The following is a 22,130-nucleotide window of genomic DNA, read 5'->3' on the forward strand; positions in this document are numbered from 1 at the left end:
TACACACACATGCATGTGCTTTATTTGCATAGCGCTTAAACAAAAGTGAAAACAGATAATTAAAAAAAAAACACACACTATAAACAGCTGGACAGGATTAATATTCTGCTTCTCATTAAAACACCACAAATGCATCCTGGGTGGAGCATGTGCGTGACTACCACAGTGTCACCCTCCAAGGCTGCAAACACAAGGGGCCGGCCAACGATGGATGTTTGTGTTCATTTGAATAGGCACTCAGGGGCAGTGTACCCCCCCCCCCCCCCCGCGCTCAGCACACATTTTCATATGTGACAATAACACACTCTTCCACTCACAGACGCATACACACTTGAAGACAGATGAATACGTGTTGTGTTCATGCACACAGAAACATACACACCATCTTCCACTGCACAGAAATGCGTTTGTCGATCAGTGTGCACACTTGTGTTAAGCTATGCAAAATGGCCACATTCACAATTCACTAGTGCTTGTGCATGCTAAAGAGAGCTGATGAGCCACCAGTGCGTGTGTGTGTGTGTGTCTGTGTGTGTGTGTGTTTGTATGTTTGTCCACTATGGAGGCATCACTGCAGTGATATTACAAAATATGCGCCCAAGCTGAGTCTAGTAAGAACATGGATCCATTTTACTGGACCAGCAAATATAATACAATCTCCATGTACCCCACGTTCAAGCCATTTCACAGATGTTCCATTGCCAATATGTTCTGGCTAAACAACAGGAAGCGATTGAAGGGATTTTGTTTCCATTTCCGCTGCATCAGGTTAGAAAACAATGCACTTGGTCCACACACAGAGTACACAGTGATTCCTGTAAAAGTAGCTTCTCAGCGAAGATTGCTGAGGTCCTTTAAGAATATTACAGCTATATGAGTTTTCCCTCCACACATATCTGTTTATTTATTTACCCAGATTAGATCATAAAATCATGAAATTACCCTAAAATTGCTTTTTCGAGAACATGCACACCATATATATTTATGTAGTATATATATATATATATATATATATATATATATATATATGTGTGTGTGTGTGTGTGTGTATTTTGCCCCTATCCCCTCCTGTCAGCGTATTCATAAATGTTGCTGGAAAATTTCTTATTCTAGCAATCCTCCAGATAGCCAGAGCCCATTTCCATAGCTTTAAATAATGTCAATCTGGGCAAACCCTGGATTGAAGCCCCTGAGCCGGAAGGCACAATTTCTCCTTTGCCTACAGTCTGATAATTTTCGGAGCTATTGGCAACTTGGGAATTTTGCAGCCTTATCACTTGGGCTCAGCGAAGTTCACTGCCACTAATCGGTGCAGGGATCGCTCATTCAAGGATTGCATGATCACGTTTTTTTTTTTTTTTCCAGGGCACTGACAGCTGTCTGCACCAGGGCATTAGCAATGCAGATGAAGCAGCCTAATAGGTTAATGCGTAACACACGAAAATTAGGTTTAATCCCCAAGCGAAATAATCTAACATTTTCAAATTCCTTGATGTGGGAATAGAGACATTGCCTATGACTCAATTAGGTGCAATGCGGATCAAAGCAAATTTACCTAGAGCATGTGCCCTGGATCCCCAGCACGCCGGCACGTGTGTGTGCACATGCTTGTGTGTGTGTGTGTGTGTGCATGTGACAGTGAGGGATATGGCAGCGTGCCTGTCCTCATAATGCCTCAGGCAAACCCAGGGTGGCAATAACATCATCATGACAGGACCTCTGCCTGCTTATTTATTCCCTTTACTTACCTCACTGCTCAAATAATGTCAATGCACACACGGACATACAAACCCTGACACGCTGACACACACACACATTTGAAAATGAATAGCCTTAGCTGTGGAACCTGCAGAGAAGTGATAACTGAGACGGTGTGAGCAGCCTGTGTCACAGCAGCAGTGTTTTCAACCTAATTGGAACTAAGTACCAGACACATGTGGGAGCAAATATATGTGGCGATTCATATGCATGTGGTCAGGTTGGGATATATTTCTTATTCAAATCTAAATTGAATGGGGGTTGGCTGAATCCATTCCAAATGTGGTACTAATGTTGGATTCTATCCTGCATCATACCCCATGATTACTATTAATAAGCTCCAGCCATGTGTACATTGGAAGACCCTATACAGTGCCCTGTAATGGAAGTGGAACATCAGGGTTATGTGTGTGTGTGTGTGCGTGTGTGTGCACATATGCGCATGCACATCCATGTGAGTGTTAGTGTGTGTACCATTAGCAGGGTCCAGCTGGCCATTAGGATCCTAGGGTGGGTGTTGTTTTGCTCTTCTCCTCACTGTATTCCTGTCGGTTATTCTCTAATGTGTTACTCTGACCACCGGCACTTTGTTAGAGGACAAAAACATTTCCTCATTGCCACTCATACAAGTGTGTGTGAGTGAGGTCGAGACTGATTTCTCAAAGCAGGTAGCGAGTAATGAAAGACACACTCTAAGCATTCACGAATTGGCAATTGAGAGAGGAGAGAAGACTTCAGAAATAAGCACTGTTTGGGGGTGGGAAGCGTCAAAACGCACCAATTACTATCCCCAGACAGTTACCCCTCCAAACACACACACACACACACACACTGAAATCAATGAGCACACAAAATGAACAATCAGCTGCAACTAGCTATCAACAATGGAGTGGAATATGCAAAAATGCCAATTAAATGTGTTAGCATACGCACAGTTTTTTTTTTTTTGTATGATATCCCAACATCTGTGACATTAGCAGTGGCTCTCTTTATGTAAAATAGAGACAGAGAAATGAATACGCAATCTACCACTGTGTTTTCATCATTAGTGCGCTCCAACTCACGGCTCTGCTGCCTCCCAAGCCGCCTGAGTGGGGAGCGAGAGGAACATTTGTGTGCCCTCGCTTGCCAAATTAATTCTTGTCTTGACATCTTAATTCTCAGTTCTTGTGTGTGGTCAAATCAGCCTACTATAGAAAAGCAATCAAGCAATTATTCCCAAATTATATTTGCCCAACACACACTGATTGGTTATTCTTTTCTTATTGAGTAAGCTCATTAATTCTGAGCAGCTTGCTTGTTATGCCTCTGCCATTACTCCTTTCCCCTCTCATCCCCGCTCTCTCTCTCGCTCTCTCTCTTTCTCTCTTACTCGCTCTCTCTCTCTCTTTCTCTCTCTCTCTCGGTCTCTCGCACCCCCTGCTCTTCATCATGCACACTCACTCCCAGCTCTCACCCTACCCCCTCCTCCTTCTCCCCCCACACACACTCCTCTTCCCTTCTCTCTCCAACAGATGCACCCTATCTTCCAGCCCCAGCCTGCCGATGTTTTGGAGATGACATGCACTACAAAAGCCCCATGATCTGTGGCATTGTCTAGTCGGCCAATTACTATTCCCATCTCTGATTAACTTTGATGTGGAACCTAATGAGATAAGGCAGCTTATCAAGGCAGCAGCTGATAGTGGTCTCATTTATTCCTGTGCCTGGCACCCGAGCAAGTGACAAAAACTAATGAGGAGGAGTTTGTATGTAAGCTCAGGTCTAAAGGAAGTGCGAAATTGTTCATCTGCAGTTCATCAGTTCCCGCCTGAAATGGCCTGGGCACGGCCAGCGAGCAGTGCCGGGACACTCCATGTAAACAGCATACTGACACGCTGACAAGAGTCACCAAGTTTCTCTGTGTCGGACTTCCTCTCTTTTTCCTCCTTTCTGTTGACAGCTTCTGTTCCCTTCTCCAGGCTCTAATGGTGCAACTAATTGCTCAGGTTGTTTAGTTGTGAGGAATGGAGGGGTGTGTGTGTGTGTGTGTGTGTGTGTCTGTGTAAAGCTGTTTCCTTCGCCTGATCTCCAAGAGGTGAAACCTTAATTTTCCACTTCTGCCATCTGTGTCTATTTTTATTTTGTGTGTGCCTGTATGTGTGTGTGTGTGTGTGTGTGTGTGTGTTTAATTTTTCCAAAGAGAGAGAAGAAAATAATTCGAGAATTTTCTGTTGGATTTCTCTCATATATATTTTGTTTGTTTTAAGCTTTCGTTCATGAATTCTACTAAAACTGTTTTTGGAAATTTAAATGAAAAATTAGACATATATTGAATTATGGCTTACAACAAGTAAAATGCAAATTTTCACATTGTGTCAGTTGCACAAAATAGTTGTCGGTTGATTGAGGTAAAAATAGTTTCTTTTCTTATTAGAATTAAATAGTGGTAGCTTTTGCGCCACTTTAAGGCAGTGTAATAATTACTGTCCTTTAAAAGGGTTGTTAATATTTTCTTATCAACAATACCACTGCACTGTAATGAAACAGTCCTTTTAAATAATACTTTTGTTATAAAGCAGCAGCATATTCTTGTAATGCAGTTGACGAAGGAGGGGAAAAAAAATACCTTGAAGTGAATTGTACTGTGAATTCTCCTGCACGGACTGTGTGTAGAGAGGCAGGAAGTGTGTGCCTTTTGATTTGGAGTATAAAAGTAAATAATATTTGTACATCTAACACATACTCGAAGTGAATGAGCAGCCCCTGAATGTGTTTCTATGAGCAAGTGGAGAGCTCTACAGACTTTAAAGCCGGAGCCCAATTAAGCCTCGCCTCATCGGGAGAGGGAGAGGAGCTGAAAGCTGAATACATAAGATAATGCAGCCGCACTAAAGCAGCCAGCTCGCTCAGTGTAAAATTAGAGAGGGAAGAAAAAATCTTGATAAAGGGAGAAGAAAAAGCAGAGACAGACAGTAGGGGGAAGAAGAGGAAAAGAAGTTCCTTTGGGCCAATTTCCTTTGAAACTGGTTAACCAAGTACAGCTATTCATATTCAACACAATTAATAGTGTCTCTTTCTTGTTCAGACGGCACATCATAACGGGCAGAGGGGAAGAGAGAGAAGAGGATTTCTTTCTCCCTCCAAATTGTAGCCAATTTAAGGACAAAGCAGTACCCTCTAGTTCCCCAAAATAGGAGTTGCTCGCATAAAAGAAGACTGACATCCAAATCTCATTCAAGGACGCAGTTTCCAAATGCTAATCATAATCTGCAGATGTTGGCCACTGATACATCCATTTATTTATTTATTTTGGAAGCACGTCTGTGCCCATTTGGACGGCCTGTGAAATTTGAAACAAAGAGGGAAAATCCCTTCTTTTTGAGGCATGTTGAACAGTGTGTGAGACCAGCCACAGCATGGACATCTGCACCATCTTCAGATGGTGTGTGTTAACAAACACACACACACACAGTCATTCACACGCTCAGATGCACAGTAAGGCACATGTACAGAGGGAAACTCACAGACACACTCATATGCACACCCATCTTCTTCTTCTTCTTCTTATTTTTTTTCTTACTTCTCTTGCTCTCCCTTTCTCTCCAGGTCGTTTTAGAGTACCTCAGATGTGTCATCAGACATTGGTTTCCATCTGAACCTGAGGGAAAAAAGAAATACTTGACAGAAAGGTATATAAAAAGAGGACACTCTGAATTTTTGACATTCTTTGCACAGCTGCTTCAAAATGAGTAGGATGGAGAGGCAAGGAAAAGCAACTCCAAGACGCGTTTTTGTTTATTTGCTGCCTTTTCTCCCTTTCCTCTTTCAGGGAGATGGAGGCTAGCACAAGGCCACAACTCACTCATCCTTGTATAGTGGGACTCAGTGTAGGGCCGTGAAAGAGAAATAGGCATGGCTAAATTAATTCTGGGATCTGCTCTATTCAGCCAGACTCAAAAAGGATAACCCCTTTTTTTCACTTAGATACCAAATGCAAGGTGAAACTCAGCTCAACTTGTCAGTTAGGTGGCATTAAATATGCTGCTTCCTTTGATAGGTAAATACAGTTGAAACTGCCGCTGCTAACAAGTAATTAGATTTAGTCAGCTCGAGTCTTGTTTGTTAGTGTGGTTCTATTTTTGAAGTGGCCCAGCTCACCATTTTTAACATATTTCTATATTTGCAATATTTCTTTCTCACTCGTGTTTGCTTCTATAGAACACTTTCTTTTTTGTGGGTAAATATACTGATAAATGTCCTTGATAAATAATACATTTGAAAACATCCATTTTTATTGCCATCATTCAACATATCCTATTTGACGTACCAATTTAAATATGAATATATACACTACACATAAATGCTTCAAGAGTGTGCTGAGGACATGGCGACCCCTAGTCATGACTGCAGTCATGCAGCTCTCCATCATCACTGATGGACTGCCTCTCCTTATGTAATAATTAATATTCATACTTCTCTACATGTGATCCATCCTTGGATGGCTGCTGATGCTATGGAGCCCATTCTGGCTCAGTGGGGTTAATACTTGACTACAAAAGCCATTGATTGCGATGGCACTAGAGAGATGAGTATTCTGTCGCTATTTGTAATATTTCTTGGTGGTTTGAAGGTGCCATACAGATGCATGTTTCCTTTGAAGTCTCTGTCTTTGGATGTTTCCAGATCCACTGTTGGCTACTGGCTGTCTTTGTTGACTTTGTCCTGCCTCTCCCCCAATAAGCAATCCTCCCAGCTGATAGCATGCCAGGTTCTGTTTGAAACAATCAGTACTCATGCCCCTCTCGAGCATGCCAGGCCAATCAAAAGGCAGGGGAAGACAAACAGAGCTGCACAGCTGTCCTCTGAACAAAATGAAGCACTTCCGGGGCCAGCGAGGAGGACCAGGGCACTGAGTGCAAGCAAAATGGACCATTGTACTCTCCTGGAAAAACCTTCAGGATCACACAGCACCCAAGTGTGGAATTATGGACCAAGTGATACTCCTTCACCCCCACCCCCCAAAAAAAAACAAAAACAAAGAAAAACTCAGTTTCTTCCTTCATTCATTCAATCATTCCCTCCCTCTCCTGGTAGTTGAGACTTAGTTGCATTGTTAAGCGAAAAAGAAAAGATTCTCACTGCTACAAATGGGTGGAATGGCTTCGGTATCCCCACCTGCTCTTTCTCCAGTCAGTTGCAGACTCTGTGAGGAAGACACTACATGTCCAGCCGCCAAAACACTCAACATGCTACAGCAGTCTGACTGGGTGCTGAAAGTGGGTCTGCATTTTAATATTCAGTGCACCAACTCATTAACATTCTGTTCGAGCCTACAATAGAGACTGGAGAGGCTCTGACCCTGCAGTTCCCCGATCAAGGTCAGTAACTAAGAAAATAAAATCTGAATTGCAACCTGGCACACAATTGGATCCTCCAACCCTGCTATATCCCCGCTTAAGAAAATAAAATTACGCCCCTCCTTTCTTCACCACCACCACCCCAAAATGATGAACACATTCACCATGTTCTCAATAGGGGCACTTTGGAATGAAAAGACTGTTCATCAAAAATAAAAATCATTATTTTGATCTTACAAAATGAAAGGTAAATTCATCTTCAGGACAGGCATTTTCAGAGTACTTCTGTCATCACAGCAACCCTTGTAAATTATAGATTTGGTAAAGTTTGAAGTTTTGTATTTAGGGTCTACCATGCCTGTGCACACACATCCGCACACACACAGGGATTTGTAAAGGCACTTACAAAAGCTCCGTGGGTTTTGTCGTTCACCACAGAAGCTTTACAACCCATGCCAACTATGCAGTGCACTGTCTGTAAAAGGTCACTCTTACTATTTACATCCCTGCCCATACGGACACACACACACACACACTCTCACATGTCGAGTCAAGAGAATAAATCTCGCCGACCAGTCGATTACGTGATTGGGTGCTGTGACAAAGGGTGAGCATGTTGCTAACACGTTCCTTGTCAGTAGAGGGGCTATATGTGGGCAGACACAAAGCCTCATTAAAATACATACAGAGACGGTGCTGCTCTGGTGGGTGGGAAAGATGCTCCATCAAGATGTCGTTACAACAAGGCTATCTCCACCCACTGGCATGTATCTCCCTCATACCACCTCCCCCATGCCTGGACAGCACAATGACAGGCTCCTTTATAGCCAGTGCAGGCCATTCCCTCCATTCCCTGCGAGGTCAGGGCCTAATCCTCAGGGAGTTCTCCCATTGTGTTTTAGCGAACTGGGGTCAAACTGTTTGAAATGAGGGGGTTTAGTTAAACATCTATTAGGCAGGCCCAGTGTGTTGGGGTGCGCTTGATTTATGTGCAAAGCTGTTGTGTTCAGCTGTGAGGACACTCAGCAGCGTATTGGGCTGCATGTTCCACAAGTCCTGTTTGTGTCACAGCTAACAAAAAAAGATCCCACGGCATACGTCGCCTTAAATAATGCACATTGGCCCGATTTTCACCTCAACACATGCCCACCTACACGTTCATTGTGTTTCCCGCAAGGATGGAGTGAATGTGTTTCAGACTGGTTTGTGTGTCTGTCATCTTCTTTGCCATTGAGAGGCGCTGTGCCCGGGCAAAAAAGGGGGAAAAAATTAAAGAATAAAAGTTGAAAGTGTAGCTGTGTTGTCAGCAGTGCCGTGTAGGCCAACTGCCCTGTTAGTGAGGCTGACATTCAAAGAGAGTTGGGATGCCGACAACAATCCCACAACCTCCTGCTGCGAGAAGACATTTCGCATGGTGGCCGAGTGCTTTGATACAGCTCTTGTGATCCTCGCTGGTGTGGCTTTGAGAAAACACACACGCACGCACACACACACACACACACACACACACACACACACAGCACAGAACCCAGGCCATCACCATTACATACCATTTGAACACAGTGCTTTTTATATATTCCAGAATTTCCCATTATTATTGTCATGAAACCGCCCTCTTTCAGTTGGGCATTAAATGCGTTTGTATGGAAATTTGCACTTTGTCGCCATCTTCAAACCAATATTTGGTTTTATCTCGTGTCCATTCCTGAAATAGCTAAAAAAAAATAAAAAAAAGTGTGTTACACAGCAACTTTGCAGGTACATGAAAATGCTGAGCATTTCTCGAGAAAAAGCTACTTCATTGAAAGCACCCTCTTGTCACAACCAAATACATAATAATTAAAATACGGCACTGTCCTCATGCTACCCATTAATAGCGAGGCTGTCTGTATAATAGCAAAATATGACTGCAAGCAATAAGCAGTAATGCAGGTTAGTGAATATACAACCCACTTTCAAGACTAAAGGCAAACAAGCTCCACTAATTACTGAAGCACTATGCAGTCATTTTTCTGAGCAAGGGGTTACTGAATGGTTGCCTATTACTTCACTCTCCCTGCACCAAATGCTTAAGATAATGACCAGTTACTAATTGGTGCTTATACCTTATATCAGTTTGTGCAGAATATAATTGCAGCCATTATGGTACTAAATAATCATTGGAATTAGCATCTTTTAGCAAAAAAAAAAAAAAAAATGTGCTAAATTCAAGTATGGAGCATTTTCCAGGAAAAAGGTCTTAGTGTCTGTGTACCACCGGTTGATTCATCATTAACTAGAGGGTTCAGGGCAGAGGGAATACCATTCCAATCATATTGTGGTGTCAGTGCATCTTCTGCACTAACTAATGGAGGCACTGATGTAGCATATTCACATCTGTGTGCAGTCTTGTGTGCATAGCACATCAGGCGTGTTTATGTGCATAACATGTGCGCCTGGGTTCATGTAGCTGTTTGCGCGTGCTCGCCATGAAGTGCACAAGCGAAGGGAGGGAGGTCTATATTCTATGCAGATCACGCTCCCCCGTGCTTCAGCAGCTCCTCCTTTGTGTTGGCCCTTCCGTCAGCTGTTGACTTCCTAAGTGTCTCAGACAGCCATGTTTCTGTCTGCGCCTCTGTCCACTGCCTTGTCCCGCTCACATTTCTGAAGTCCGCTGACTGCTAATGGCCGTTTCCAGACAAAGAACCCACTCTGTGGCCACTCTGTGCGGGGCCAGCCCGGGGGCCGCGGACAACCAGAGGTGGGGGGGGTGTGGAGGGGTCCGGGAAAGAGGAGGCAAAGGGAGGGCTGGATTTGGGGAAAAGGGAGGGCTGAAGCTGGGAAAAGCACCCGGCACTGCCTGCCTCTCTACACTCATGTCACGCTTGTGTGACAACCACTCCTCTGTGCTTGTTTGAACTGTCCTTCCCAATTAGCACTAATAAGTCACTCTGTAAGGATGAGCAAGCATAGTGTGCCCAATCACCCAGCATTCACACACACATAAACAGATTTGTACACAAAAAACAAACACACACATTCTCTCCCCCCAAGCTTAGCAGCCCATGAAAAATCCCAGGAGCACAACCCCACTAATAGACAGAGAAAGCCCAAAACGCATCTCGTTCCCAGCAAACAAGTGCCAGTAAAGAGGGAAATTAACGACAAGTCGTTTGAGGGGTTTGTCTAAGAATAATTTTACTCTGGCGTCTCACTACCACTGAAGAATTGATTAGATCTCTGCTCAATCAAAGTGCCTGAATCAATAAAGAGCAGAGCAGGCGTGCTCCAGCCCAATTTATTCACAGCATCACTCTTAACATAAGAGTCACCAAGAAACAGAGAGAGGGCAGAGAGAGAGAGAGAGCATCTCTGACAGGTGACAGAATGAAGGTCCTGCTGATACTAAAAGCCAGTGTCAATAACACAAAGTCAGGTGTCGTGTGTTCACGTCCATGCACTGCTGATACTTCACTGCATTAGCTGAAATGCCTTGCAGCCTCTACTAAGGGTTGCACAACACAACTTTTAGTCATCTGAGAGTGTCTCACCTTTATGTTCATAAAATATGAAACCTTTTGCTGTTACTTAGTTAAGTGCAACAATGTTCAGCTGTAAGAACAGACATACTGCAAAGGGTAAGAAAGCTAAAGAACTGTGCCATAATGACTTTTCTCAAAGTAGAGACCAGGAGGACTTAGTCAAGCTCGGCTGTGCTCGGCTGTTTATTGTTGCCTGCTTATTTGTTGTCATGCAGAAAGCAGAGGAGGTATTAAAGGCAGATTCCGCCCTTATTTTAAAATGTGGTGCTGAAGATTAGAGCACTTGCCAAACACTGTGGAAACACTTAATTGATTTCCTTTGGACTGTTTACCTCTACTGTAGCCCTCCTAGAGCCCAGCACCCGCTTGCTCACATACATGCACGTACAAACACACACACGCGCACACATAGAGTACAACCCTGGCCCCATTGACGCCAACACAGGCCTGCCAAGAGCCTCATTAGTATTCACAGCAGTGGCATTTGCCAGCCCGAGCGTTGCCGTGGTGATGCTGCCCACACAAGTGATGATAAATGGTGCTTTCAGCTTCTCTGCCTTCCATAGAGCAGAGCAGGGACCTGAGGAGTTGCTGGCTAGGACCCAGCTACAGCCACGGCTAGCAAGGCCTCATCCCAAACGCCGGGCAACTGACGCATGACTACACAAGCCTGGGGCTGCTTGAAGGCTGTGGGTGCAGGGGAGTGGTGGGTAAGAGGGGTTTGGTGCCGTATGGGTTGTGTGTGTGGATATGGAGAAAAGAGATTTCAGTTACACTGTGTGTGTGTGTGTGTGCACGTGCGTGTGCGTGTGTGTGTGTGTGTATGCATGCTGGAAGTGGGGGAGGAGGGGGCATGTTGGGAGGAAGTGTGTGCTTGAACTTGTTATTGTTGGCTTAAAAAAGTGATGTCAGCTTCACTGTTTCTCAAGTGTGTTTTGTTCTTTGGATTTTTTAATTATGTGATAATATGATAACAAGATAGTGACATAAAATATCTGACCTAAAGATGTCTCAAATTGTATTTTGGTATTTTTGACTCCTACATATGTATATTGTGCCAACAAACCTGAAATCAAATTTCATTAAAAGTTGTGATGAAAGTATTTGTTGGCTATAAGCCATGAAATGCAGTGAATTGTTCCAGCATGAAAATGTATTTTTTTAATTTACAAATGGTACCAACATATACATTAATATTAGTGCTACCAAAAATTTTATAAGACAATCAAAGAAATTGTCACAAGAAAGCTTTTTTTTATAATTAGAAATTGTGTTTTTGTTGACACTGAATATACAGAAACACTCAATGTAATTTATTTAAACATAGAATTTAAAATAAAGGTGCCACACACACGATGGTGTAATTTTGTGCATTTATTTAAATTAAAATGCTCTGTTGTAAAAAAATAAATAAATTAAAAAAAATACTTTAATGAGAAATCCTACAGAGAGTGAGTCAAACCACAACAGGGACAAAAATAGTGATTTTGTTTTTTTGCTCCTTCAGATAGACAAACCTGTTTAACGCTGTCTATGCACTAAAGCATAAATAACAGATTATTGTGTGAATAATTGTCCTATAAACTTACTCCTCAGTTGAACAAATTCACCATCAAATAACTATCGAAGCCACTGCAGGCTGATTAAATCCTATTCTTGTTTGTTTTATTGCAGGTGTCACAGCGAGGGCTGCTTGAGCCTTAAATCAGCGTAGACAAACAGAGGGTTAAGGTATCCAGCTACACTTGCCTTCCCCAGAGCCCACACATACAGATGTGTTAGCAATGAGGACGAAGAGGCTGGACTGAAATCCTCCTGATCCTAGTTAAATAGAGAAAGACGTTTGTTATTCCCACATTATGGTGCACCGATACGAAGCGCATTAAGGGCCTGGCTGACTGGAAATCATATGCCTTATTAGAAATAGTGTGACAGCCAAGATAGACAGAGTGTCTTTATTTCATGCACATATCTGGTTTTAGAAATAACACTGATTATGCAAACTGTCTTAGGTTTGTTTGAAGCCTATCGGTTTGTTTGTACCTGTGTGTGCAAGAGTGTTCTCTTTGTAAAACCTCAGAATTAAGATATTTATAAGTTCATAGAAAATATACACAAGGGTGTATGTTATACTTTTTATTTATTTATTTTTTTTCAAAATTAAGATATTCATCATGAAGGCAGAAACTCTCAAAGGAGAAATATTTAAAATATTATGAAATACTGGATGAACTGCACAGACCACATCGTCTCACATTTTTGTATGTTTATTCATTTAATTTAATTTAATTTTTTATTTCATTTTCTTAAAGCTTCATATTTGAAAGAGTAACAGACCAATTCTTCCAGCATCAAAGATGAATACAGTATTTCTACCTCAGAATTATCCCAGTACTGCTTCTTACACAATCCTGCTACAGTATTCATAGCACGACCAACATGCTCTCATCATCTACGTTTTTGAGTCTATTAAATTCAAAGCTGGGCAGTGAATATGTCTGATGAAATTACAGTAATTCTTACACAGACTGTGAGCATAGCCCTCCTTGGTCGAACTTGGGGATGACCGCCCCTTCAAAAGATGGCCTGACCCTTACAAAATCAAGCCTGATTACCCATCTCTAGGACACTAAGAAGCGCCGATCTTCAAAAGGAGCAGAGACAATCATGGGTGGGGTGGTGTGGCATGGGGAAGCGGGGGGTGTGTGTGTGTGTTCAGAACCCTCAACCCTGTGCTGTGGCGGTTTGGGCCAGACTGAACGGTCTCAGCCAGGGGGCCGGAGCTATTAAAAGATAAATGTATTTCTCTCTTCCATTATTCATGATGTGAGGAGGTGGGGAAGGAGCAGCCAGCCAGCGGCTTAGCACAGCAGTGGATCCCTTCTCGGCCTCGTCAGGGCCAAGGCCCCCGCTACACCCGCTGCACCCGCTGCACCCAGATGCAAGAGAGGGTGAGTGGGGCGGGGGGAGCACGGATGACAGCTGGGAGGTAGAAGAGGGAGAGATAATGCAACAGTATATATTCTCACACACATAGTAACTGTTATAATTTCTTGCAATTGTACATAAATTTGTAACAACTGCTTGAAGATATTATGGCGTGATCTGAAATTACTATCTTTATTCGTATTTAAAATGTGACCAGTGTGTGTTTTTACATCAATTTCTGCTGGAGAGTTACTCATAGTTTTTAATTCTTACTTTTTCTTTCACATTCATCTTATGCACACACTCACACACACCCACACACACACACAAATTGCATATGAGAAACCTGGAAGGAGCGTCAGACTGTGGTGCTGAATAACCTCTCAGCTGCTGATTAAGTAAAGGGTTTGGGTAAATACTTTGGAGACATCTTGGACTTCTACACCACAGTGAATGGAAAAGTGAGCTTTTGTCCAACATGTCTCTGATCTGCAAGAAAATCAGATTAGGATGACCTCAGTGTCACTCATTTGGAGATGAGTCACTGTTGAGAAAAGCCAAACATACTGGAGAGAATGTCAAACAGCATTAACAGCTAAGCCTCTTCGATTTGCTGCTTTTTTCACATGCAATTATTCATTTTTTCCTCTTATATAACCAAAACATGTTACAAATATATTTTTTTATTATTAAGGGGGATCAATTCGAGTGTTTTCACTGAAGCAAGACAATAGCAATGTCTGAATTACTTACATATTTCAGCATGATGCTCTATTTCCAAAATGCTATTGTCACCAAATATATTTATTTAAGAGACTGAGGGACAAAAACAATGGTTACGCTGTGTTCGACAAAAACATTTATCTCACGTGTCGTGGTGGGAGAAACTACCTGTTCATGCTTTAATCAAATGCTTTCCAAATTGTTTCATAATTACGTATAATTGAACACACACGGTGCAATTTTGCTGTTTCATGCCAGTATCTATTTTCTGCAGTTGCTGGCATTACATTTGTCTCAACAATGGCAATCACTGTTATCTGTGGTATTCCTTTTCAAACATACTTACGCAAATTATTTTCCGGACGACATTGCAACGCATTTTAAATGTACTTGCAAAAAAAAAATAAAATAAAAACATTCAAAACTATGACTGTCAGTGACCACAAACCAGTCAATTAAAATTTCATCCAGTAAACCAAAGCATTCTCACAATACTGACTTTTTCAGTTCTCGTGTGGTCCTGATATTTACAAATTTGCGATAGATTACAGCGGCATAAAATGCACACCGATGCCTGGGAGAAAAGACAAGCTCTATGATTGAGTGGAGGGTGGTCTGAACACATCAGTACTCATGACTCCACGCTGGGATCATTTGTTTCCACACAAGAGGGCACAAGGGTGGGAAAAAAAATCGAGCATAAGACGGCCAGAGAGTTGTGGGAAGGGTGGTAAGGGGTGGGAGTTGGTGATGAAATGCTTGTGTTTGTGTATGTGTGTGTCACTTGGACAGATGAGTGTGTTTTATCTGTCTCTGTGTACTGTGTTAATGTGGATCACTATTCTTGCTTTCCCACTTTACACATTCTGCCTTGAATTAGACACAAGAGACAAAAGGCTTCATATTTGCGCTTGCGTGTCAAGGATTACTTGTTCCATTGAATGTGTCCCCCTATTATCTGCTTATCACTCTCTGTGCTCTTTAATCTCTTTCTTGTCTCTGCTCAATGGCTTCCTCTCACTGTCTCCCAATCACAAATGTAGCCTTTCTCCCCTTCTATTTTTTAACACTTACAAAACTGAAAAGCCCTGGCCTGCTCTGGGCCACCTGGAAGCACCAGTGAAGCTTTCTCCCAGGCCTGGCTCCCTGCCACTAGCCAGCTGTAGCATTGTGAGTGGCCCATCTCAATTAATTCCATGCATTGCAATTGTTGCTGGGCACTGTTTACAGCCACCTCCTACTCCGCCTGGGTAGCCTCTCCGATTGTCCCGGGGCCTCCCTTGTTTAATACTGTTTTGCAAGTTATTAAGCCCTGGAAGTCCATTAATCACAGTTCACGGGCTGTGTAAGCCCACACAAGGCAGGCAGAGGTGGGGGATGGGGAGGCACACTCGCTGTCCTCAATGGGCTTAGACGGTGGTCCATTCAGATCCCTAACGAGATCATTACCACTAACTAAATACAAACCTGACCTCGCGACCCGCTGGGAAATTACGTAGGAGCTCCCTGGTGCAAGACATTAATATACACCCCCCCAATCTACACCCCTCCCATTTTCCTGCAACAGTGTGTAAAGGCCCACCCCCAAAGTCTTGCAATGCAACCCAATCCCGCACCCCTACCCCTCCCTCTTGTCCATTCTCACTTTCTTGCCAATGGACAGAAAACTAAACCTGTCATCAAAAGAGGCCTAATCACTGCTGTGGTTGTGGTAAACCAAGCCTGACAGACATTTCACTGAGGCCTCAATGGCCACATCAGTGCCACCTCCCTAGCCAGCCCCCCTTCTTTCTCTCGCTTTCTCTCAGTCCCTCGCTGTCTCTTTTTACCAGGCCTCTGGCCAATGAGCAACAAACACCCGGGGGCTTTTCAGATTACTTGACACACTGTGTCCACTTTTGGGAGGGAGACCACCTGGTAAGCTCATTTTAATACAAAACCAGTTCAGTCTCCTCTCCCTTTTTTCCCTACTCCGCTAATTCCGCCTCTCAAGCCAAGCTACCACCATGAATTCTGTCTAATCCAGTGACCCCCACAGAACATTCCTGGTTTTACACTCCTCGGAAGAGGCTGGATTTGGGCGGATTACATGCTTCCAGTTCTGTTTGGAAGCACCTGTGACTGGAAGTGTAAGGCAAGACCAATGATGACAGTGAAACAAAGAAAGAGAGATTCATCCTTTCTTCTCAACTTTTCACCTTTTATTTTCACTTCTTGAATCACTGATGCCTGTTCATCCCTACTTTCTACTGGTAACTTTTTCATTTAAGAAGGCAGGTTGGATGTCAAAGCAGCCACAGCATGGTTACTGTATGGCTCAGGCATGGGGGGGTGTGACAGAGTAGGGGTGAAGGATGTGGGTGGAAAGAGAGGTTGGTTGGGGGTTCTCACTGACTTTCACTTTAGCCCCTCAGCTTATGTTAAGATGTTGTCACTTTCACCATCTCAAGTGTTGCCACTTCAGATGCCGGAGCTTAGCGTTCGCAATGGGCTCCAGGCGGGTGGGGGGAGGGAGAGAGGCCAAGAGGGAGGAAGTCTGGGAAGATTTCCATTTTAAACAAGCACAACTTTGTCACACTGTCACCTGACTACCATGGCACCCCCTTTACAATGTTCCCCAACTTCCTGTCTCCTCTTTGCTCCTTTCGTGTCTCCTCTTTAGCTGCCTCTCTTCATCTTTCTCAAGAACTCTTTAAGGCAGGGTTTCCGCCCTGAATTCCTCTGCCAATGTGATGAATTGTATCTCACAGCCTTTTGAGTTTAATGCGAAAGGTGCTTAATTGTTTCGCTTTTTTTTTTTTTTCACAATATCATGGCGGATGCTTAAGCTGTGTGTGTGCAGTTGTAGACGTGCGTATTTTAAATTAGGTGTAATATACCCCACTTTAATCCATGATAAGATCTCAATTGTTCCATGATGTGAAATGGAGATGCAGCAACAACCAGGGCCGAATTAAATCGAAATCTTAATTTACCTGGATATCATCCTCCAGTGAAATATAATCACTGACTGAATAACTGGGCACACCAGCAAATTCTTAATTGACTCTTAATGAGTGTCACAGAACATATGCTTCAGCGTAGATTCAGAGATTAAGAAAAGGCAGTTCAGTAAGCTTAAGAAAATATGAGCCAAACCATGAGCATGACCGCATGCAAACAGGCCCACATAAACACACTTGTATTTTCAAATTATCCACTCTGGAAAACACAACTATAAATACAAAATTACACACAAAATCTCACAGCATGGGCTGGTTGTAGAGTGTCTACCTGGCGCTACATTGATTGTTCCTCAACACTGACCAATTGTAAGCTCATAATGATGATCTCTGGCATGACAAGTGATTTTAACCTGCCTGTGGGCCGCCCCCGCACGGAGTCACAGATCAGCTGCCCCACATAAACAAAAACATTAGGAGAGCGTTCCACATTTAAGAGCATGCTAATTACAGTCATTCCCATCTGAAGTACTTTCTGCTGCAATTTGCTCAGATCACCAAACCTCCAATCCCTCTCATGTAAACAAATAAACTCTCACGCAACAAAGAGATAAAGCAAATAATAAAATAGACACTGGCGCTATCGTAACTCACTGGGGGCACTGTGTTTGAAGTAGGCTTCAAATAGTATCATACTACTCTACAGTGTTGAGTCCCAGTGTTGTGCATGTCCCCAGTGAGGAATAATTACAAGGGTTGTTGTTTATGCGCTCAGGAAAACAAATCATTTACTTTGAAATGGCAGAATGGAGGTGAATGCATTCCAAATGAAGGGAAATAAAGAAATGACTTTAACAAAAAATCCAAAACAAAAGTGCATTTGCATTTTGTACATGTTGACTTGAGTCAAGCTTGCTTATAATCCATTTTCTGTCCTGATGCAGTGAAACAAGAAGAGTTCAGCTCATTGATCTAAACCCAACGGGTGTCAGGTGATTCACTTCTCCCTCCAGTTGCTTTATGATAACAGTTACTGAATTATCAGCTCCTACTAAGCATCCCTCCGTTCCCATTTGGTCTCAACCTCTCACCTTGGCCCACAGGCACCAAAGCTGATCCACAGCAGCAGATAGGGGAGTGAATGTCACAGCAGCCCTCTCAAGCCCTCCAGGTGAGTGTGTTTCTCCATCGGTGGAGGAAATGAAGCAAAAATGATGGAGTGTTTGTTTTCTGACATTTTGTCTCTCTGCGGCCTCATCAGGACTGAGCCTCGCAGACGTCAAGTGTTAATTTAGGGTTCCTGCCGAGCGTGAGCCCGTCAGCGGCGAGGCTTGGAGGAGGGAGGTGAGCTCTTGCAGAAAATGACCCTTCTGGTCTGATTGTCTTCTGGCCCACAGACTGCCACTGAGAGGAAAAACAAAGACACACAGAGAGAGAGGGAGAGAGAGAGAGAGGTGGCTGAGTGCTAATGCACCTCACAGCAATTAGAGAAGCTTACCTGACTGTGTGAGCGCAGCTCACACGTAAATGCACACACACACACACACACACACACACACACACACACACAAAAGGTACACTCAGTAAAGTACACCTTCTCGCCCCCTCAAAAAAGCACATACTGCACAGTCAGGTAAAATGTATACACACCAGCTGAGGTCAGCACATACAGCAACTAAATGAAAGCCTGACTCATTCTGAAAGAACTTATTCGCTCAACAAAACACACACACACACACACACACAAATAGTCACTCACTTTCACCAGTGCCATTCCCAGTAGATGGCTTCCCACCACCTTTTAGTCCAGTGATTAATTTGCCTGAGCTTACGATAGTCCAACCCTTTATTCTGTGAAACTTAAACAAAAAAGACAAGCCTCTCTTAAGATTACAGCAGCACATTAACCACAGTCTGAACCATGAAATTGCTTTTTCCCCTCCTGCAGTGTTCTGACTCTTTAGTGGTCACTGCCAGTCACAGGAAGTTGCACAAGCATTAATGTTACATCAGTGAAGGACAACAAAACACGACATCCATGGAACTTAGGTGCCTGATGCAGATCAGCTGATCTGCTTGGACCAACGGCAGAATAGGCCCAGGGTTGGTAGTGAGAGGAAATAGCCTCCGAGGAGATAATAGCTAGTGCTGTTTTATTCGTCAAAAGAGTCAAGTTTTTTCCAAGAGAGTCCAATACATCAAATTCACTGTGACAAAGAGGGTTTAGAGGGCTGTCACATTGGAAGGAAAGGTTAATTCCGTAATTATTTCAGTGTGAAAAATAAATAATGTACCCTTTGCCGTTTCCATCATCTCCTAATTCGCCTGGAAATTCATTTTCTTTTCTGTTTTTTCACTCCACCTAGCCCAATTCAATCACTTGAGTTCATCTGTCTGTGTTATGCAAATCTGAGCGGCTGAGATTGAACCCATTTGAATACCTGGTTCAGCTCCTGAGCGGAGGGGCTGATAGAAAAGATGAATTCTTCCATTTCACTGTGCCTTCCTTTTGCACCCAGTCGCGCTATATCAAGGCTACCTTTTTACATGGTGCTCTCATTTATTTTCGCCCATTGCACAATGCTGCTCAGGTAGTCAAATGTATGAATAAGAAGAGAGGGTCTCTGTCTCACACTGTCTCTCCCTCATGCTCATGAGAGGAGAGGTCTGTAAGATCATGGACATTGGCAGAAGTGACCAGAGAAGATTATTTTGATGATGTGAGTAGAGGGTTCATTTGGAGCTCAGGAATGCCCAAATATCAATCATATCCGTCACTGGCAACTTTCTTTTTTTTTTCTTTTTTTTTGATAGATCTTTTTTAAAACATTTTGAAATTGTGTTAAAAGTGGTGTGCTGGGCTTGACATTGTGTCAATTATTTGATTGACAGCCAGCCCAGGGCCTGAGGAAGGCCAAAGCCAGTGTCTTGGAGGCATGCGGACTCCAACTTATCCCTAAGAATACATCCAGGCAGCCAGGGGCACAGCGGGAGGCTAATAGACTAGCACAGAGGAGCCCCCCTGAAGCTTGATGCATTGTGTCAAGGCCTTGTCTACTTCACGCACATTAAGGATCACATGCCACAATTTCACAGTACAGCAGGGGGACCAGGCCCCCGTCCCAGCCCCTGATTGGCCAGTGATGGATGGTGTTGACAGTTACAAGCCGAGTGCCAAGTGGAGCAACACAAAGGTCAAGGTTGAAGCTGCCAGTGTGGTCCGGTTAACAATAGAAGGTCTCCATAGTAGGAAAATGCTGTTTATACTAAACACTAACTATGTAGTTATATGGACACAAAGGATTTTAGTCATTTAAAGCCACGGCTTTTGTTAAAGAGGCAGACTTGCTTAAAATGCCCAAGTCAAAACACAGCAATCATTATAAAAAAAATCCCATTTAAAAAGAAAACCAAACTGTTTAGTAATGGACATTTTCATGGAGACCACCATGTCCCTGTGACAGATAGCAGTTGCCGTTCTGTGGCACATCACTCTGAGAAGAGGGGAATAAAACAGTTGATCCAACTACACTGTCCAGCAGGAGTGAATTTTTTCAATATAGCACTTCAGGTTGAAGACATTTCTCCGGTCATTTTCCTCCAGTACTTCAGTGTAATTCTTTTTTTCTCTCCCCTCCATTTTTTCCCCGGCGACTGCAGTATGTGGCAGTCTGAATTGTGTGTTATTACCCAGCAGGAGACAATATCATTACCACATATTTGCTGTCAAGGGTCTGCAAAGAATGGTGCTGTCTTGGGCCTCAGTGATCTAACAACCTCACACAGGGCTCCAGAATTACCCACTCCTGGCTGGGGGAAGTCAAACACTACCAGTTAGAGAGAGGAGTGAACAAAAGAGAGGTACCCTCTCTCTCCCCCCTTCCTTCCCTCTCCCTCTCTCGTGAAGATAGAAGGGGACACACCTCCTCTGCGCCAAACTGAGGATGCTATTCTCCCTCGCCTTGATAGAAATATATGTTTGGTTCAAGTGCTGAATGATATGAGACTGCAAGGAAGATGTGGACGAGCTGTACGTATGACAGTCTGTCATTTTAGGTAAAGAGACAAATTGTAATCTCCGTGATCTACTATTAGTGTTGGACGAGTAGCTCATAATTACTGCCCAGTTTTTTCTGCCTGAATTCTACACGCTATGCAGAAATAAGAGGACACCATGTCAAACTGTGTTCTGTCAACACTAACAAAGGTGGATACAAAAAAAAGTCAAATTTCTTTTCTGTTTTCCTCTTAACATATCACATTGTGACAGGGGTTTCAGCGTTTGAAAGTGTTCACGGAAATATGACGTATAATGTCTGATGAAAATAACTTCAGAATGGACAAACAATCCCTTTCATGAAAACTGCTATTCAGACTTTGTAACAACGTCTTTCTCATAAGACAAATAGAATTGCTATCATTTCCGTTGACAGCGTACAACAAACAGACCAACAGTTTATGCATACTGAGTGACAAAGCCATCTATTTTCTTTCCGGAAAAACAGGCAATACACACTCTGGCAATTGAACCACAAATGAGGAGTGAAAAATACAAACTTCCTCTCCCATCCACCATCATTTATACAAGACATAGAAATATTTGATTGCTCTTGCATATCTCCTCACGCTTAAGGAGACAGCCAGCCAATATGAGGCCCACGTAAACAAAGTCTGAGACTCTATATGAGCCTATCATTTAAGAATCCAAGCGAATCAAGCTTGCAGACAATCAGGAGGGAGAGGAAAAGAAACTCTGAGAGAGCTTCTTCTGCCAGTGCTTTGAAGGTGTAAACAGAGACCCTTATTTAAGGTAAGATGTGGCTGTGCATCCTTGATACACCTCTGTGCTGAAATAAGGCAAGAGTCCTTGATTTTGTCACAACAATAGCGGCCACCTCTTGAGGAAGACACATTCATAT

General features: G+C 43.1%; 1 long non-coding RNA gene across 1 annotated transcript; it reads left to right on the plus strand.

Moving 5' to 3' along the window:
- The first annotated feature begins 13,388 nt into the window (after positions 1 to 13,388).
- On the plus strand, positions 13,389 to 20,725 carry LOC124072210. Its single transcript, XR_006845465.1, has 5 exons — positions 13,389 to 13,569; positions 18,156 to 18,203; positions 18,315 to 18,382; positions 18,473 to 18,555; positions 20,104 to 20,725. It is a non-coding gene; the product is annotated as an uncharacterized LOC124072210 (long non-coding RNA).
- The last annotated feature ends 1,405 nt before the right edge of the window (positions 20,726 to 22,130 follow it).

This window comes from Scatophagus argus, chromosome 15, assembly GCF_020382885.2.
Source record: "Scatophagus argus isolate fScaArg1 chromosome 15, fScaArg1.pri, whole genome shotgun sequence".
NCBI classification, from domain to species: domain Eukaryota; kingdom Metazoa; phylum Chordata; class Actinopteri; family Scatophagidae; genus Scatophagus; species Scatophagus argus.